Genomic DNA, 17,077 nt, shown 5'->3' with positions numbered 1-17,077 from the left:
TGGATATTTTTACCTCAATTCTTACACATGGCACCTTTAAACACAGACAAATGTCTGGCTATTATTGACAAAGCCACTAAACAGATTTGATTTGGATATGCTCTTCAGCCTTTCTAAGCAAGGCTTGAAAATTACTTTCTACCACAAAAATCCTTCGTCACATCTGCATTTTTACTATTTTTGCATGTATATTGTATAGGCTACTTTTTTTCAATGTGTTGTCTTTTCTACTTTTATAGCCTATCAATATCACAGAAACTGTATTTATATGAACTTGTCTGGCAAATCAGAAAAAAAAAATGGTGAGAACAATGAAAACTGCAGTAAAAGTTGAAATGAATAGTGGCAATTTCTATTTGCACTGAACATTAAATATTGTGACAAAAGTATATCCTTAAGATCTGACCGATCCTTAATTATAGCATGAGTTTCTGTAACAGTACATGCCCCCCATTGGTCACTGGCAACAGGGAAAGTCCAGACAGGCGTTACTAAAGACTGCTCAGAAACCAGGTAGCTCAGAACGGTTAATCTCATTTAGGAAAATAATCCAAACATCAGTTCCTTTAGAGACTCTTTTAAAGTATCACCATGCAGTTTCATGTTTCTATAGTGTTCTTTATTTATCCAGGTTTAACTGACGAGGCTCTGTGACGTCAATATGAATTCACCAACATGTTCATTTTAAGGTTAATATTGGACATGACGTCCAAAAGATTTTTTTTTTTTTTTTTACAGCTTCCATACAAGATGAGAAAAGTGAGTCTAAATGGGCCTATATTAAATTCAAACTTAAACTTAAAAAGGCATATAATTTTCTTAGTGTATGCCATTAGGTTTTGTTATGAAAATGACCATCAAATGATATTTGATTAAAACGATGAAGGGATGTAATATAGTTACACTACAATAATTGAGTATGCAACATACAACATATACATGTACAGTATACAACATAAAAATTAAACCTGTTTTTTTTGTTGTTGTTCTTTTGCTGGTTTAAGGTGATCTGTGTTTTATTATTCTGCTATTCTCTACATGCAGAACTACTTTTACCTTTAGAGAACGGCATTGCATTTTGCTGCATATATGATAATGACCATTCAAATACATATTTGATTAAAATCCTATAATGCAACATTAGGTTGGTAACAAATATACAATTGTTACCGAAAGGCTATTATGTGCATGTTCTCTGTTGCAGTGGTTCTCAAAGACAATATCAAAGATCCTTTCTCTGGTTCTGATGAAATAACAAAGCTGCTTATTTTCTCATCCCTTCTCGTTTTCTCGCTCCTCTGTCCTCCATCCTATGACCCGGAAACCGATCGATATCAGCCATCTTAAAGGACATCTCAATTCTCTGATTGCACCGCGAGGAGGCGAGGAGGCGAGGATCGAGGAGGCTTCCTGAGGAATCATGAGCGAGGATACACAGGTGTATCCTTTTCGGACGTGACGCCCGTATAAATTCTCCTTCCCCTTCACATCTGTCACAATAATTTTAATTTATACTTTACCTTTGCAGATGAAATTAACCGCACATCTCACATATTTCAACAGGGTAGCTTTATTATTATTTATTATGAATTTATTAAATAACCAAACTTCAACAACATAAGGGCAGATCCTTTGAGTGCAGCTGATGACGCTGCTGCGTGATCAAGTACTCCAATGTAAATAAGCTTTCCTTCGATTTCTCCTTCCTCATTTTCTTTCCTTGTATTCTTCCCTCGCATCCTACAGGGGGTGGAGCTGAGATGCGAAGATGCACAAATAAGAATTGTGAAGCAATCATAGTGTAGAAAGATTCAGAAAGGAGACACTCATACTTTTTACATTAATATAATTAAACATTCATAAATACATACTGTATATACATAATCTGCTTGATAAGTTTGTAAACGGATATAGTCAATTCTTGACTGTATAATAGTGAATATTTAGTTCACTGTTGTTCTCTTGAGCTGTTTACGGCATTGCAGATATATATGTACAATATACAATAGAACATTGCATTAGAGTCATACTTTGTGTCTGTTATGAAGGCTTTTTCTTTCAGTGTCATGTGAGATTGTGACCTACATGAACAGGACTACCTGACACACCTAGTGCTATATTGACACAGCTTAGGACTCAGCATTCTTAAAGTTTTCACTTTCCTGTTGAGACAAAATGCACCTAGTATGTAAAAGTTAATGATTAGAAAGTGACTACAAAGACCATTGTCTGGTAAAGAAGTAGTACATGAAAATAGTCATAAAACAGATGTTCAGATGAAGGGAGCTGTAAGGTAAGTTGCACTGAAGGAAAGTTGCAGAACCCAAGTGCAGTTTTATTCAATACAAACATAAAACAAAAGCATGGCGTGGCGTGGCATGGCATGAAACTCAAGACTTGAACATAAACATGGACTTCTAACCAGTGGCTACAGGAAACAATACTTGACAAAAGGGCTTAAATACACAAGACTAATGACTAGACAAGGGACACCAGTGAACAATGGCTGCGTCTGAAACCGCATACTCACTGAGTAGGTACTTAACGAGCGCTAAAAGAGTAGGTACTATATAGCCTGATCTCGTTAAGTATGAATGTGAGCCGTACATCATCCGCCATGTTGACGTTATCATGTGACCTACGACGTTATCCCAAGCGCAACAACTTAAAAGATATGAGCGACAGGTTTAATTCATCTGTAAATATCTTGATATTGACGAAACTTGCTAATTTTGTGGTCTTGTTGAAGAAACAGCTGCCCATTTGTTTTGTGATTGTAGTATAACCAATAAATTCTTATATTTTTAACCCACTATGTGACCCACAGTTTTATCCTTAAATATATTATTTTTATTAAGAAACCCCCAAATCGTCATCTCTTGAATATGTTAAATTTCTTCATTTTATAAGCAAAAGTTTTCGCCCACAAGCAAAAGTCGCTTAAATTGTTTTCCTCTTTTTCTTGTTGAATTTAACTCTCGTTTTATCCCTCAGGCTTATAAATAGCAAACAAAAAATGCATTTTCTTTATGAATTATGATGAATTATTCAAAGATATTTAACCTTGTCATGGTGCTTTTTCCCCTGTGTATTCTTATATTAGGCTATGATGTACACAAACGATATTTATGTTTTCTGGGGTTTTTTATGATTGTTCACTGTTGAAAGATACAACCATGGTATCTTTCCTTGATCTTTATGTAACTAAGTTCTGCAATAACAAAATGTTATGAGCGACAGGTGCACTAACATCAGTAACTCGACAGCCCTACCTAGAACGGTTTTCCTCAGCATTTGTAATGTCTGTACAAAGAAGACGGGCAGCTGTGCGAAGATCTCGCCTTTGGAGAAAACTGTTCTGGGAAAATTCAAGCATCACTCCTTAAAAATTAAGATTACCCCAAAATGAATTGCATTGCTAGCCCACCAACACTTATGCAGGATAATAATGATAAATGTTGACCAATACTTAATTACTTTTTTTTTTTACTGAAAATTATATATTTTAGTAAAACAAGCAAAATGTAATTTGTTTTGTCATATAACAGCTATGCATGACTACATAGATAAATGCAGTGAACACATGTACATTTTCAGTCAAGCAATGAATTAATGCATTAATTAATGAAATTAATTATATTTTATTTTATTTACTGACACCAATTAGAAGCATGAATAAATGAGTAAAAGATTGAAAAAGGTAACCATCACAATAAATAAATATATATAAATAAGTCAACAACACATGAAACAAAGCTTTATTCAAACTTATTGTTCTAACAATCATATATTTACAGGCAGTGACCCCTACATCCTGCTGCCATCTCAACACAGCGGTTCTCATTCTGTGGCTTTATTCTGATGAATCAGCTGACCACCGTTCCCACCTTCACCTGTCTCTGCCGTCCATCATGTCCCTCATGTCCCTCATTGCTGCAGTCAGACTAGAATCTGATCATGGATGGGAAAGGGACATCAAGGCTATCCTTGCCTGAGTGCACTGTCTCCCTCATCACCTCATACAGAGAGCCTGAACAGAACCCTGTGAGGCTCGTCTCAATAGCAAACACTCCTGTGAGCGAAGCATGGTAGAGCGAGCCTTTGGCATGCTGAAAACACACTGGTACTCTATTTTCTTCACAGCCAGATGTGAGCCGTGCCTTCGTGCCTGAGGTTGTTCCGTCCTGCGCTGTGCCTCACAATCTGAGGCAATAAGGGCAGGTGGAGTGATGGAGGGTCTCATAAGGGCAGGTGGAGTGATGGAGGGTCTCATAAGGGCAGGTGGAGTGATGGAGGGTCTCATCCATGGCACCATTTCCATGATTCAGCTCTGGGCTCCTCATCCTCAGTGCTCACACCAGTCTGCAGACATTTCAGATCCTACAAAAATGCACAAACATTATACAAAAGCAGTCATTTTAACAGCACAATGTCATTTGATTTTTGTATTAGAAGTAACAAAATTATTTTACTTAATATTTTTATTTCAGGTTTCCCCCTCTTTTTTCCACAAATGCCGCTGTCATCGGGTCCTGCTCCACCACAAAAGATCTGCACCAAATGCACAGATATCAAGAATCAGAAAAGTGTTGTAATAGCTCTGTTTGAAATTACAATAATTAAAATAAACTACAACTTAAGATTTAAATAGATTTTGTTATTCATTTCTGTAGTATACTCACTCAAAGCCTTTGATGGCAGCATTCCTTCATGAGCCACTCTCCACCGGATAAACACACACATGTTCATCTGTCCCTGTTACATCCAGACAAGATTCACGTTACCTCTGTGATTTATGTGCTCAATACTACATTTACTTCACGAGTTCACACTTACAAATAAGTCAGATAGAATAAATGCGTATTTGGCGTGCTGTCCGAGGAGAGGGCTCCGAGCTCGGTATTCGGCCCGAACCCAGAGTACTCCCCCCGTATTCCTGGCTGTGAAAGAACAAGCTAAGAGTGAGGAGTCGGGGTGGTGGAGGGATGCTGAAAACTGTCAAGGAATGTTAGGTGAGTTGACAGAGTGAATATATATGCTTCCTCTCATGCTGATAGGGTAATTGTTTGATGAGTTGATTGATTGATTGATTGATTGATTGATTATTTGAACGTGCTCCTCCCGAACTTTGTTAATGAAACATCATATGTTGAGGTTTTCGCTGATGTGTTAACTCTCTCATTATCCAACATAAATGTTCCTCAATTTATCAACAGTAGCCTACTAATGGACAAATAAAATAGATAACTTAGGCTATGTTTAGTTACTTAAACTAGTTAGTTTATTTACCTTAAAGCTCATTTATCTAATGTAAACCGTGTTGACAACAGTGAATTCTACATAATAGCACATTTATCACTCAGATGTCTATTTCATGTTGTGATGTGCTCATCTGCAATACGTATATAGAATATTTTCCTGTCAGATGTAAATAGACATTTAAAATAAGCTCCCATGTTAGTTATACATAATAAAACAGACAAAACAAAGACATTGTTTCCTTATACATGTTTTATTATAATTTCATAATGCGTAACACTATATATATATATATATATATATATATATTAACTATAAAAATCTAAAGATATAGTATATTATGTAAATATACATGTGTAATGTAATATAATAGATATAGATAGGTATATACAGTATATATATATATATATATATATATATATATATAATATTGTATATATTGTATAAATATAGTGTGTGTGTATATATGTACATGAGTGTATATTGTGTATATATGTAAATATTGTTTATAGTGTAATTAACAAATAAGAATAATACAATATAATGCTGTATATAATAATTTCAATATAATTGAATGGACCACCAGTGGTACGTGGCCACACTGTTAAACTTAACACACAGTCATTAAATAAAGCAACATTTGTACAATTGTAGAAATTGAAAAATACTTAACTGGTTATCTGAAATGACTTGGTTATCACGCAAACACTTCAGTAGGTAGTAGTAAAAAAACAAAAAACAGATATGCTCGGTCTCTAATGGTGTGCATTACATCAACATTTTTGTGTATGCGCTCAACAAGCATGTCCTCCTGTGCACATACAACAAAATCACACCAATCGAAACCTGTTAGGAGGATCTGACCTTGCACTCGCAAGTAGTACTTGTGCTGCCTCTTAAGCTGCAAAGAACCATCTGACATTTTGAGGTAGGGACAGTCAACATAACTGGGGCATTTTATTTCAAGCAGGCCAAATGGTGGGTTGCCAGAAGGATTGAAAACGACTCCATCGGGAGAGCATCCCAGCCATGGAGCATCAGGGTGTATAATGAACCCGCAGGGTGAATAATTCACATTTTTTAAACTGCAGTACTCTGTAACTGGCTCCATATCGATTTATCTCCTCATGTCCTTCGTCATATATATATTAACAAGAGGAAAATATTTATTAGTTATAAAAAATATAACTAATAAAACCATACGGTTGTATTCTAGATGAGAGGCACATATATTCAAATGTAGGCCTACCCATTCACGTCCATAAACAGTAAACAGAGACTAAGCCATGTACATTTAAATAATGTTACTTATCAGCTGATATGGGTGACTTATCAGCAGGCCAAACCATTACCCTAACAGTGACCCTAGTCACCCTACTCTTAATTATGACCGCCGCTAGCGTAGCTAGCGAAAGCGGTCATATAGGGATTGTCAAAGTTTTTTTTTTTTTTTTTCGTCATCTACTGAATTTTTCGTCAACGATACCAGGGACACCGAAACACCGGAACATGAAATTTGGTGGGCATGTAGCCCCACAAGACTTTTACGGAAAAATTTCGTTTGGTCCCCGGGGGCCACTCCCCCCCCGTGCTGGGCCCCCCCAAACCCAAAAAATGCAGTTTTTCCTAAATAACTACCTGAACCGTGGCACCGAGGATGAAGAATTTTTTATGGTATGTTGGTCTTAAGGGCCCACATCAACCTAGCCCATAATCGATTGTCAAAGTTTTTTTTTTTTTTTTTTCGTCATCTACTGAATTTTTTCGTCAACGATACCAGGGACACCGAAACACCGGGGAACATGAAATTTGGTGGGCATGTAGCCCCACTAGACTTTTACGGAAAAATTTCGTTTGGTCCCCGGGGGCCACTCCCCCCCCGCGCTGGGCCCCCCCAAACCCAAAAAATGCAGTTTTTGGGCCTAATTTATTTGTCCCTTGCGTGACCTCCCGTGTCCCGTTTTTTGACAAGCTGATAAACCACTGACTGATACAACAGCAACAGCAGCAGTGCTGACCACGACACTTGAGAATGATCACCGACACCTGTCATCATCCAATCACAGCTTTTTTTAATCACTGTTTTGAGACTGTTTTGAGACATCATTGTTTGATTTGCGAACATCCTCTGCCGTCTGGTCGCTTCCGCTTCAAGCCGGACTCGTCTCGCGCTAACGGTAATTTCCTTTCACTGTCCACGTTTTGATTTCGGCTAATCAATTTTGGCGAATGCAAACAACGTGATTATTGTTCATGAGTCTAACATCCAGCCACGCAAGAAAACATGTAATCTACCTGAGGAAATAATATGCTCAAAAAACATTTCTGATTATTATTAATGTTTTAAAGCTTTTAGAAAGTACATAGAAAGCTTTTGTAACATTATCTTAACTGTCACTTTTGATTAATGTAATGCATCCTTGCTGAATAAAAGTAGGCAATTACTTTCTTTATTTTTTTCCCCAAAAAATAATCTTACTAACCCCAAACTTTTGAACTGTAAGCCTAGTGTATAATGTTAAAAAAGCTTTCTATTTTAGATATATGCTGTTATTTTGAACTATGGTTTGTTTGTAATGTGACTTTTTTCATGTATGACATTAAAATTATTTTTAGAATTAAATACATAAATAGGTTAAGCAATACAAATGTGTTTATGTCTGATAACCTTTTACAGTTTTTTACAATCGCTATGACAGTTTTTTCAATACATTTAACAAGTTTCCTAAACTCTTAACGCACCAACACACCTAAAACACACAATTGGCAAAACGGTTAATTTCATGCTCAAAATCACACATTGTAAACTAAACTCCAAAACTAATTTTCAAAATACAATAATACACTAGCAACAATACACTATGTCTAACAAAACACTGCAAACATGTCTCAAAATCAAATAATTATTCAAAACACTAACACATGTTCTCATCCAACAGGAAGATTTATTCAATCATAGCACAATGTCATAAAAACACTAACATCAGATGGAATTACAGAAACTGCATTATTTTATATGTGTCAGGTATGCCCTTATACAACAGACAGTATATTGTATTGATCATAGATTGTGTTTTGCACTGCAGTTTCTTTTGAAGTCTCTCTACATTTTTGTTTTGTTTATAATGTAAATGCATGCATTTTGTTGTTGTTGTTTTTTGCAGCAGAAATTCAATACAACAAAATAAATGACCCTTCTTAGAGTAGCTTTATAGAATGTATGGTTTATGAAAAAAAGAAGACAGAGACAGAATTGCTGCAGTAATGGCTTTATTTGCAACAGGACATTTCTGCAAGATAACAAAAATATGCAATATAGCTGTCATTTACAGTATTACTGTATGTGAAAATACAAAATATAGAAACAGAAAAGGCCATCTTCTAATCTGCGCGGTCTTCTGCATTTGTCCACGTTCTCATCCACATCACACCTGATATCTTCCCTGGCAAGGCATCTTGGGAAGAATCTTTTGGTTTGCCTTATCCTGGTAGTGTTCAGCTGTGATGTCTTGGTATGCAGCATCTTTTGCATACAGGAGGGACATTTGGTCCTGTGGACTATGGTCAAAAACCTTTCATCTCCAGGCTGAGAAAACTCCTCAATGGGGTTGAGGAAAGGGAAGTGAGGGGCAAGGAAATTGGACATCATCCTCTGATGAGCGTCAAACCATGCAGTGACTGCACGGGAATGGTGGAATGCCACATTGTCCCATACGGTATTTGCATAACTTCAATCAGCTGTTTCTCAGTAGCAATGGAATAAAATACAGGGGATATATTTGTGTTTCAGTTCACAATATAAACAGCTGTTTACCTTGACTTTAGCCTGTAAGGTTAGGTTTAGAACATGGTGTTATCTGTTCTGACATACAGTGTTAAAGCATTGGTAAATTTGGCAGTAAAAATCCATTGTTTTGGTCTTGTTTGAGCTTGTGTGTAAAAGAAGTTCAAGCATTTTAAATTTGTGTTAATTGTATGCATTTTGTGTTAAAGCAACAAGAAATGTGTTAATAGTACAGCTTACACAGACGGATGTAGTGCTAACTGTGTTAAGAGTTTTGGAAAATTGTTAAAAGTATTGAAAAATCTGTCATAACAATCGTAAAAAACTGTAAACACAAACTTAACTGCAGACACTGAAATGACGTACACTGTGTGATACAGTACAAATATTTTGAGTGTCCCTCATTTTCCTATAAATAACCACGATTGTCCCGCATTTTCCTTTTCTGAAGTTGGCAACCCTAACTGTCACACACACACATGCAGGAAAACAAACAAACGCAAGCATGCACACACACTGACATCCACACGCACAGACACACACCCATACACACACACATACAAATCCACATGCACAGACACACACACAAACACACACGCGCACACACATGTACGCACGCATACATACACGCACAGACACACACACACACACACACAGACACACACATACACAAACACACACACATACACACACACACACAGACAGACATGCACATACTACTACTTTTTTTAGGTATATACATAAACGCGCAATACAGCCAAATTGCTCCACGTCATTTCTTTTTGTGGAAAGCCAGTGCAGGCCTGAGCGGCGGTCATATTTTGTACCGCCATGCGGTACATCTAGTTTGTGTAAGAGTACTAGAACTGTGACGTGCATAGAGCCTATTACAGTAGTTCAACACATGCGATTTTAACACAAGGAACGTCTCGGTTACATATGGTAACCCTCGTTCCCTGAGGGAGGGAACGGAGACGTACGTCGTGGTGAACGACGAATAGGAATCTCGCTAGAGAGGCCAATCTACTTCGAGTGAAACTAAAACAAGCCAATGCACACTGGCGTGCAATCATTTGCATCAGCTGTGCAGCCTCGCAGCGCGGGTATTTAACGAGCAGCTGGTGTGATTGCACTTCAGTTTTTTGCTGAGGAGCCAAGCCTGAAAGCTGGTCGCCCCGGCGGGTAGCGGCAGATGTGGCGACGGGACGTACGTCTCCGTTCCCTCCCTCAGGGAACGAGGGTTACCATATGTAACCGAGACGTTCCCTATCGTTCGGTCACTACGACGTACGTCGTGGTGAACGACGAATAGGAATCCCAATCAAAGTGCCACAGCTGCTGCACCCCATCCAGCGCCCTGAGCAAGCCACTACACCTTCTTGCCTGGAAGGACGATAGGAGAGGGCTTACACAGAGAGTATCATCACTGTTGTTCCGTGATAACCCATACAGTGAGATATTGGATAACACTGGGAAAGCGTGCCCGAACTGAGGGAGGGAACGCTGCGGGAGCCACATTCTTAAGAAGAGTTATGTGGGAATAACATATGGACTAACCCAAGGGTTGTACTGCATATGAATAATGGGTGACTTAGCCCAAGGGAAAGACACAGGCTTCCGTTTAGGGGCAGCCGTGGAGACATACATATATGGGATCCCTGTAGGGTCACACATATGGGACCCAGCCCAGACCCGGTTCTCAAGGATTCAGCGGGTAAAGGCCTGGCACCGGACGCTCCGCCACGTCCGGGCCGAGGGTGTTTGGAGGACTCGACAGGTTTTAACTCTGGAGCAATAAGGGTGCACAGTAGGGTGCAGCAAGCCGACAGAGCCGGTACTCTCAGTGCTTCTACCCGTCTAGGGTGAGAACACGGGAGGACACGGGCTCTACACGTAGGCTATAGTATCTAGCGAACGTGTTAGGTGTCGCCCAGCCCGCAGCTCTACAGATATCTGTTAGCGAGGAGCCACGTGCCAACGCCCAAGAGGATGCAACGCCTCTCGTGGAGGGTGCATGCAACCTGAGCGGGCAGGGCACGCCTTGAGCTTCGTAAGCCAAGGCGATGGCATCCACTATCCAGTGGGCCATCCTCTGCTTGGAGACAGCCTTCCCCTTCTGCTGGCCTCCGTAACAGACAAAGAGCTGGTCTGAGGTCCTGACGCTTTGGGTTCTGTCCACATACATACGCAGAGCGCGAACGGGACAGAGCAACGCCAGGGCTGGGTCTGCCTCCTCCAGGGGCAGCGCTTGCAGGTTCACTACCTGATCTCTAAAGGGAGTGGTAGGAACCTTGGGCACATAGCCAGGCCGGGGTCTCAGTACAACATGGTTGTCACCCGGCCCGAACTCTAGGCACGATTCGTCGACCGAAAATGCTTGCAGGTCCCCTACCCTCTTGATCGAGGCCAGTGCAACCAGCAGCAAAGTCTTCAAGGAGAGAAGCTTTAAGTCTGCTGACTGCAAAGGCTCAAAGGGAGCATCCTGAAGTGCTCGGAGCACCAGGGAAAGGTCCCAAGAGGGTATGGAGGGGGGACGAGGAGGATTTAATCGTCTCGCCCCCCTAAGGAACCTGACGACCAGGTCGTGCTTCCCAACTGTTTTGCCATCTATGTGGTCATGATATGCTGAAATAGCAGCAGCATGTACTTCAAGGGTGGAGGGAGACAGCCTTCGCTCCAACCCTTGCTGCAAGAAGGAAAGCACTGACCCTATCGAACATCTTCGGGGGTCCTCTCTGCGGGAGGAACACCACTCGACGAACAGGTTCCACTTCAAGGCATACGCACATCTCGTAGACGGCGCTAGCGCAGAAGTGATGGTGTTAAGTACCTCTGGGGGTAAGTCACCTAGAACCTCCGCGTCCCGTCCAGGGACCAGACATGGAGTTTCCAGAGGTCCGGACGCGGGTGCCAAAGGGTGCCCCGTCTCTGAGTCAGAAGATCCTTCCTCAGAGGAATGGGCCAGGGAGGGACTGTCACGAGGAGCACGAGTTCTGGGAACCAAGTCCGGGTGGGCCAATAGGGAGCCACCAGAAGGACCTGCTCCTCGTCCTCCCTGACTTTGCACAGGGTCTGTGCAAGTAGGCTCACTGGGGGAAATGCATATTTGCGGAGGCCCCGGGGCCAGCTGTGTGCCAGTGCATCCGTGCCGAGTGTTCCCTCGGTTAGGGAGTAAAACAACCGGCAGTGGGAGGTTTCTGAGGAGGCAAACAGGTCTACCTGAGCCTCTCCGAACTCTCTCCAGATCAGCTGAACCGCCTGGGGGTGGAGTCGCCATTCTCCCGGGAGCACAGCTCGTGATAGCTCGTCGGCCACACGGTTGAGCACACCGGGGACATACATGGCTCGAAGCGACCTCAGATGCTTCTGACTCCAAAGGAGGAGATGGCGGGCGAGTTGCAACATGCGACGGGAGCGTAGACCACCTTGATGGTTGATGTACGCAACGGTTGCAGTGTTGTCCGTACGGACCAGTACGTCTCTGCCCTGTAGCGGCCTTTTTAGGCGGCTCAGAGCGAGACGTACTGCTAGCAACTCGAGGCAATTGATGTGCCACTGCAGTTGGGGGCCCGTCCACACCCCTGACACTGCATGCCCGTTGTACGTGGCACCCCAGCCGGTGGCAGAGGCATCTGTGAAAACCACAGCATGCCTGGACACCTGTTCCAAGGGGACTCCTGCCCGGAGGAACGAGGGGTCTGACCACGGACTGAAGGTCTGGCGGCACTCCGGTGTGATTGCCACCCGGTGAGTGCCGTGATGCCACGCCCATCTCGGGACTCGGCCGTGAAGCCAGTGCTGAAGCGGTCTCATATGGAGCAGGCCGAGCGGAGTTACCGCTGCTGCCGCTGCCATATGCCCCAGGAGCCTCTGAAAGAATTTCAGTGGGACCGCCGTCCTGCCCTTGAACGTGTTCATGCAGTTCAGCACCGACTGAGCGCGTTGCTCTGTGAGGCGTGCTGTCTGTGCGACCGAATCCAACTCCATACCGAGATAAGAGATCCTCTGCACGGGGGCGAGTTTGCTCTTCTCCCAGTTGACCTGAAGGCCCAGCTGGCTGAGGTGCCTGAGCACGAGGTCCCTGTGTTCGCATAACTGATCTCGAGAGTGTGCTAGTATGAGCCAGTCGTCGAGATAGTTGAGAATGCGAACGCCCTGTTCTCTCATGGGAACAAGGGCCCCCTCCGTGACTTTCGTGAAGACACGGGGAGACAGGGCCAGCCCAAAGGGTAGGACCTTGTACTGATATGCTCGACCCTCGAACGCAAAGCGCAGAAACGGCCTGTGTCGAGGAAGAATCGTGACATGAAAGTACGCGTCCTTCAGGTCGATCGCTGCAAACCAATCTTGGGGACAGATGCACTCGAAAATGCGTTTCTGCGTGAGCATTTTGAACGGTAGCCTGTGAAGGCTCCGATTCAAAACTCGCAGGTCCAAGATCGGTCGTAACCCACCACCTTTCTTGGGTACAATGAAGTAGGGACTGTAGTGCCCTGACCTCATATCGGCTGGAGGGACCGGCTCTATCGCGTCCTTCGCCAGTAGGACTGGGGGGACGCCGGGCGAACTGAATCGCATAGCCGAGCCTGATGGTCCGAATGAGCCAGCGAGACGGACTGGGGAGTGCTAGCCAGGCTCGCAGAGACCGTACAAGCGGGACCAAGGGGACCGTAGGCGTACCCGGAGTGGGGCAGCGAGGTGGAACACAGGGATCGGCTCGGGAGGCTCTCTCTGGGAGGCGGCCCGTAGCGGAGTCTGAGTGTGCTGCGCAACACTTACCTGATTCCACGAGGCGGGAGGTGCAGGAGACGGCTTGGTTGCGTTCTCGAACTGCACACTGCTGCCTGCTGGCGATAGAAGAGGCGGATGAGAGTGGTGAGGATTCTCTCCCCCCACTACTGTCCGGGCCCTCTTCGGACCCAGAGACGGAAGAAACTGCTCTTTTATTGAAAATTTGGGTACCGCTGGTTTTGAGGCCAGCGGCGGAACAAAAAGAAAAGGAAAACAAAGATTTTCCACCCGGCCCTCTTCCGGGGGATGGAGCGATGCAGTCATCGTCTCCTGGAGAGCAGTCCCTGCCATCTCTGGGTCGCCCGTCCTAGGGCCGCTTGCCCCTGGCCTTGCCGCCCTTCTTAGCGGGGTCCTGGACAGGCGGGGCGGTCCGCCTGCGACTGGCTCCACGGCGCCGTTTGGATGGAGGCTGCTGCTGCGGCGCGGGAGCAGGGGCAGACGCAGGAGGCCGCCCTCGGCGACGAGCAGACTGAGGAGCCGCAGACGGAGGGGTGGGAGCAGCAGCTGGCTGCCGCAGCAGGATGTGACGGATGGCCTCAGTCTGCTTTTGTACAGCCGAGAACTGCTGGCCGAAGTTCTCGACCGCGTCGCCGAAGAGGCCGGTCTGGGACACGGGGGCGTTAAGGAACCGGAGCTTGTCGGTCTCCCGCATGTCCGCCAGACACAGCCAGAGATGGCGTTCCTGGACCACCATGGTGGACATCGCACGACCCACCGACCGCGCGGTCACCTTCGTCGCACGAAGCGTGAGGTCCGTCGCGATACGAAGTTCCTGAAGAACTTGGGGATCATGACCACCCTCGTGCAGGTTCTTCAGTGCCTTGGCCTGATGAACCTGCAGCAACGCCATGGCGTGCACGGCAGAGGCAGCTTCCCCACAGGCCTTGTAAGCCTTGCCGGTTAGATCCGACGAGTACTTACAGGCCCGTGAAGGGAGACACGGTTCTCCACGCCAAGTGGAGTTAGGGCACAGTTGCATAGCAACGGCCCGTTCCACTGGCGGGATGCGCGTGTATCCCTTAGCTGCCCTGCCATCAAGGGTGGTGAGGGAGGAGGAGCCACTGGAACGGTTTCTGGCAGTGAAAGGTGCCGTCCACGTCCCCGTAAGCTCCACATGCACTTCCGGGAAGAAAGGCACTGGGGTGGGTTGCTGAGAACCAGCGCGCGCCACCCCGAGATACCAATCATCCAACCTCGAGGGTTCGGGACACGGTGGAGGGTTCCACACGAGCCCTACCCCGTTGGCGGCCCGGGAAAGCATGGCCATCATCTCCGGGTCCGTCTCAGGCACCGTTGACACACCCGAAGGAGGTAACGGCGCTGAGTCGTCATCCGCAAAGACGTCTGACCCACCCTCCGATGCCGCGATTGACATCTGGTCTTCGCAGGGAGCCCAAAAGGAGACAACCGGTACACACCGCGAGGATGGTCCAGCTCTCTCCAATGGGGACTCAACTGGCTGCGGAGCATGAGAGGGGTGAGGGCTCCTAGGGGGTTGGTTCCCCGAAGGAGACGCGCTCACCGTAATCCTCAGGTCACCCATGTCACTGCCCAAAGCAACCCTCTGAGGAGGATTGGATCGAGGCAGAGGCACGGGGACTCCGCCCCTTTGCAGGAACGTGAGTCTCGACTGCAGCTCCGCGATGGTCATCTTCCCACAATGGGTACATGACTCATCCACAAACGCTGCCTCAGCGTGTTTAATGCCCAGACACACGAGGCAGCGTTCGTGACCATCCCGCGAACCCAGGTAACAACCGCATCCAGAAACACACAGATAGAAAGTCATTTTTTTCTTCTTTGAAAAAGACGCTCTCTATCTGTGTAAGCTCTTTTAGGGACTGCTCTCACTGGTGCTGAAACACACAGGGGGAACAGACACTGCGAACACAGACGGGAATGTGCACCCGTCTGTGCGCTGTCTCTCTCTCTTCTCGCTGTCTTACCAGCTGTGACAACAGCCTTTGAGCGCTCAACGGCGCACCTTACCAGCTGTTAAAACAGCTTTTTGTTTGCTCAGTTTTACCGGACAAACCACAGAAAACAAACGAACACAAAAGAAGAGAAGACTGTCCCCGCTGCCGTGTTGTGACACCCGCACCGTAACAGAGAGATCCAACAGCTTGTTTCTCCACTCTTTCCGTAGACGCATCGAAGTGCTTGGCTCCGAAGCAAAAAGCTGAAGTGCAATCACACCAGCTGCTCGTTAAATACCCGCGCTGCGAGACTGCACAGCTGATGCAAATGATTGCATGCCAATGTGCATTGGCTTGTTTTAGTTTCACTCGAAGTAGATTGGCCTCTCTAGCGAGATTCCTATTCGTCGTTCACCACGACGTACGTCGTAGTGACCGAACGATAGGGAACCGTGTTTACATTTGAAAACACCCGCGTCGCTGATCTCCGCAATGTTCGATTATGACGTATCCTCTCCTGTGGCCTCCTGGGATAGAAAAGTATCTATCGATGGGTGCTTCAGAATCTGGGCAGAAGCAGTAACTTAGGTCATCCGGGAACTTCTCACCTACTCTTTATGAATACTGATGTTTCGGACATACTCCTTTCAAGTACTGTTTTCTCCTACTATATGCATATTCAAACGCACAATAAGTATACACACGTCCGAATCTCGCGAGAATTAGTAAGTCACCCAGGTAATTCTCGCCTATTCTTTTATGGATACTAAGGATTCGGACATACTTATTCACTCGTGTACTGTTTTTTTCCCTACTATATAGTAGGGATTAGGGAAGTATTCGGTTTCGGCTGCAGCCTCTGGCTGGCATTCTCAGCACCATTAAATTAAAGTTTTTTTTAATAATTAATATATCATAGAGTTGTTTTTGGTGGGGTAAATTAAACACAATATGCATTGATGTCACAATCGTGTTGCATTGTGGTATGGAGCTGCCTGAAGTGTACATATGAAGTAGACTGTCAAAATTGAGGGAGCGAGGGTCTGTCCATATAAACTTCCCTCGTCCACTTCACAGAGTGGAATGCACTTCAAAATGGCGGCAGGGATTCCCCCGAGGGGAAGTGCTTAGGGAAGTTCGCAAGTGCGTGTCTAAAAGTGGACTGGAACGCAGCCCTGAACTATCCGGTGCGAAAGCCCCTGTAGACTACCCTGCAGGAATGTATCTATGTATCTACCAGTATCTATGTATTTTACATCGGCAGTTTGAATTTAATGTGAAAAAGTGCTTTCTGTTGTAGTTTTGAATAAAAATGTTTGCTTTTCTG

Source organism: Abramis brama (assembly GCF_963993115.1).
Source record: "Abramis brama genome assembly, chromosome: 16".
Lineage (NCBI taxonomy): Eukaryota > Metazoa > Chordata > Actinopteri > Cypriniformes > Leuciscidae > Abramis > Abramis brama.
This window is presented reverse-complemented; position numbering follows the sequence as displayed.